Source organism: Petaurus breviceps, unplaced genomic scaffold, assembly GCF_028583685.1.
Source record: "Petaurus breviceps papuanus isolate PSGF00001 unplaced genomic scaffold, PetGlider_PUasm1.0 174, whole genome shotgun sequence".
Lineage (NCBI taxonomy): Eukaryota > Metazoa > Chordata > Mammalia > Diprotodontia > Petauridae > Petaurus > Petaurus breviceps.
The window spans coordinates 73,505,919-73,510,153 of record NW_027185761.1 but is presented as its reverse complement, the minus strand read 5'-3'; the positions used below and the strand labels follow the sequence as shown (position 1 = coordinate 73,510,153).

The 4,235-nt window shown below is 45.0% G+C and overlaps 1 protein-coding gene across 1 annotated transcript in view; it reads right to left on the bottom strand.

Moving 5' to 3' along the window:
* Positions 1 to 4,235, bottom strand: part of HECW1 (HECT, C2 and WW domain containing E3 ubiquitin protein ligase 1) — a 317,313-nt gene that overhangs the window by 230,569 nt on the left and 82,509 nt on the right. Inside the window, exon 2 of the mRNA XM_069084583.1 lies at positions 914 to 1,008. The gene's annotated coding sequence lies outside the window, so the exon portion shown is untranslated. The remainder of the gene's footprint in view (positions 1 to 913; positions 1,009 to 4,235) is intronic.

Sequence of the window (4,235 nt, the reverse complement as noted above, 5' to 3'; positions counted from 1 at the left end):
AAGGAAGGAAGGAAGGAAGGAAGGAAGGAAGGAAGGAAGGAAGGAAGGAAGGAAGGAAGGAAGGAAGGAAGGAAGGAAGGAAGGAAGGAAGGAAGGAAGGAAGGAAGGAAGGAAGGAAGGAAGGAAGGGAGGAAGGAAGGGAGGGAGGAAGGGAGGAAGGAAAGAAAAAAAAAGAAACTGAACTCTGTGCAAAGAGAACGATCAAACAAAGAAGAGTTTGGAAATGGAAGCTCTTTCCCTTCCTTGCAGAAGTGGGAGTCTAGGCATGTGGGATATCACATACACTAAAAATTTAGCTAATGTGTTTGTTTTATTTAACTGCTTTCCTTTTTTTTATTCTGTCACAAAGGATAGCTTGCTGGGAGATGGGGATATTTTTGGAAATGAGGATAAGGTAAAAAGAAAAGATAGAAATCATTTTTAATTATTAAAGAAAAATCATCTAGACCAACTGCTCAGTTAGAGCAGAAATTGAGACCTGCAGGGTGTAGTTGTCCTTAACTGTAATCTCTTCTGCTGGGGGAGCCTGAGGCTGGCAGATTGCTGGAATTGGAAAGGAGAATAAAGGAGAGGAGAGAGGGAGAGAGTAGGGGAGAGGAAACTGAGACCCAAAAGGAGGAATCAGCTTGCTTCAGGTCCTGCCATAAGTGGGCGAGATGTGACTTGAGCCTGGGTCCTCGTGCTTCCCCAGCCAGCGTCCTTACTGCCCCATCACACTGGAGGTGGCTTTCAAAGGTCCTTGTCTCATCTAACATTCAATACCCCAAGATAACAATGAATCTGTCCCAGGATCTAGGACAACATTAAGAAGACCATGCTGCAATTTAGTGAAGGTAACTTCCAAACAAAAGAAGGTGAGATGGAGAAGATGTTCAGGACTGTTTGCAACCAGGAAACAAAGATTTATACCTACTGTGCAGGGCAGGCGTGCTGCAGGGCCAACAGGTGATTGAGAGCAAGGTAGAAAGGATCTACTTGGCTTCCATCATCTTGAGCTGGGTCTCCAAGCTGGAAAGGACAGAATAAAAAAGACAGCCAGGGGATTAGGGACTGTGATGGTGGGGAGCAGTGACCAAGTATCCACCTGTGTCAAATGAACTGCCCTCACCCCCTAGGCCCAGCTAAGTTAAATCTCAGAGAACTAAAGGTACTCCCAGATCTCAAAGTCAGTGTGGAAGTCTTTATAAATTCATAGAGAATGGGAGAGGAGTGAGCCACTGGGAATGGGCCAATGTGTCAATGATTCAAAAGGAGGGGAAAAGGGTTAGATCTAGGACATACAGCCTGGTAGATTGACATCAATTACTGGTAAACATTTGGGAATAGCTTGCCTTAAACCTGGGTCTCCCAATTCCTATCTCTGTGTGTTTTTGCATGTATGGTTACAATGGTGAAATGTGGGCCTAGAAGGCAGCATAGATTCATGGGTTTACTACTGCTTGAATGGCTGGGTGGGTATTCAAAAATGCAGCAATGTTTCTGATGATTGTTTGGAAGGTAGTCAGTGATACAGAGGAAGACAAGGTCTGATTTTCAAATTGTCATATGACTTCAAGTTGGGGGCACGTAGCAGATATGAGAAACAAATAAGAAATCTCCAAGGGAATTTCACCAGACTAGAACTCTGGGCTAAAGCCAACAGATACTATTTTTATCAGAACTCAAATAGATTCCAGAATTTGATAGGTTTTTAAAAATCCAAGTAGAAGATGACACACCTTGGCTGCCACTGACCCCATTGTGAAGTAAAGGTGACTGAGTTCTGCAAAGCTTTACTAGTGAGAGGCAGCTAGGTGGCTCAGTGAATAGAGCACTGGCTCTGGAGTCAGGAGGACTTGAGTTCAAATCCGGCCTCAGACACTTAACATTTACTAGCCGTGTGACCTTGGGCAAGTCACTTAACTCCAATTGCCCCGCCCTCTCCCCTCCAAAAAGATTAAAAAAAAAGATATACTAGTGAAAGCCAAGCTCTGGGAATTTCTACCAAGCAGGAAGGAGTTCCATCATTGGCTTGGCAATGGACTTAGACTCACTTTTGAGGACTAGCTGAGGTCAATGCTAAAATGCTCATTATATAAGTCTGACTACCTAGTGATGCTGTGTGTGTCTGTGTGTGAGAGAGTGTGAGTGTGTGTGAGTGTGTGCATGTGTGTGTGTACACACATGCACATGTCTGTAAGGGGAGGGGGAATGTCCTACAATTCATGATAACTGTCTACCACAGCATGGAGGGATGTGGCTGTATTAATGGAAGGCCTACCCATCCCAATTAAATTGGATGCTTTTGAATGATCAGAATAAAAAAGACGACTTAGCAATCATTCATATGAATTCAGATGAAAAAGATCTGATAATTTCAGTAGGCTACAAGTTGAAAACAAGTGAATAGGATGATGTGGCTTCTAAAAAACACAAAAAGCAAACTGTGGTCTTTGGCCACATGAATGGAAGTACAAGGCCCTGAGCAGTTCTGCTGTAATCTGTATGAATCAAGCCACGTTGGGCCACAGCACGAAGAGTGTAAGCACAGCATCAAGCCTCTCCAAAGGAGGGGGCCCAGAATGGTGAGGGGGTGAGAGATCCCACCACACCCAACACAGTCTGAAAGAGTGAAGAATCGTTAGCCTGAAGTAGAGAAGGCCGAGGGGATGTGTAAGGGCCTCCTCACATGCTAACCCTAACTCTATTTCTGACTTCTATGAAAGAACAGAAACATCTCTGTTTCTCTATCCAGAGAACAGAAAGAGGAGAGGAAGCAATAGGGTAAAACATAGCGGCCGAAGCAGAAGCACAAACTTGGCGTGGGCTCCTGTTCCAGTCACTTCCAATACATGTAAAAAATGCCTCTAGGGGCGGCCAGGTGGCTCAGCGAGTAAGAGTACCGGCTCCAGTGTTGGGACGACCTGGAGATCGAATCCCGGGCTCAGACACTCAGCACCACACCCAGAAATAACTGGCCGTGTAACCTTGAGCAAGTTACTTAACCCTGATTGCTTAAAAAAAAATGCCTCTAAACAAACTTTAGAGCTACAGAGCCCACGAAGTGACAGAGAGAAACAAACCTCCTGCTGAAGGAAGCCTGGAGGCAGTCAGGAAGGGTCCATCACACAGAACCAAACACAGTCATGCGTGAGCCACGTGGACCCAGTCCCAGGGTGGCCCCAACCAGCGGCCGCCAGAGCAGACTTCAGGAGAGTGAATCATCAATAGCTGTGGCGGTTTCCAGACTCCTCAACACATAAATACCAAAGACAAAGCAAAAGGTCAGTGGGGAACTCTGTTGGAATGGGGGAGGTGAGGGGGGACTGAAAAGCACAGTCCAGCCCCTGCCCCCAGGTGAGAGGTGGTGGAGGTATGGTGGTGGCTGCAGATGCTGTCTCATGGCTACCTCTAGAGCTCCTGGCCTGCAGATCATAGAGGGACCACTGACCATTTACAGGGTAATTGCTCTTGCTTTAACCTGCTTGGATCTGGATCATGGTCTTGGGTGGTGGTTCTGGAGTGTGTGACCAGCGAGCCAGAGCTTGTGGAGACGGTAGAGAGGGTGTCCTCCTAATAGCTCTGACAGCTGCAAAAACCCCAGCAATTTGGGACATAGCTCTTTGCAATCTGGAAGCAGAGTTCTACAATGGCAAACAGCTCAAAAGTCAAGTAATTGGCTGGCAACATGAGCAAGCAGAAGAAGCACAAACATACCATAGAGTCTTTTGGGGGTACAAAAGAATCAAAGCATGGAGCGGGAGGAAGACAGTGAAGTCAGAACTCCTGCATCAAAAGCCTCCAAGAAAAATATGAATTGGTTACAGGCCATGGAGGAGCTCAAGAAGGATTTTAAAAATCAAGCAAGAGAAGTGGAGGAAATATTTGGGAAGAAAAATGAGAATGATGCAAGAAAATCATGAAAAGCAAGTCAACAGCCTGCTAAAGGAGACCCAAAAATACATTGAAGAAAAAAAAAACCACCTTAAAAATAGACTAACTCACATGGCAAAAGAGGTCCAAAAAGCCAGTGAGGAGAAGAATGCCTTAAAAAGCCAAATTTGCCAAATGGAAAAGGAATGTCAAAAACTCACTGAAGAGAATAACTCCTTCAAAATTAGATTGGAGTAATTGGAAGCTAATGACTTTATGAGAAATCAAGATACTATAAAACAGATCCAAACAAATGAAAAAAGAGAAGGCAATGTAAAATATCTCAATGGAAAAACCACTGACCTGGAAAATAGATCCAGGAG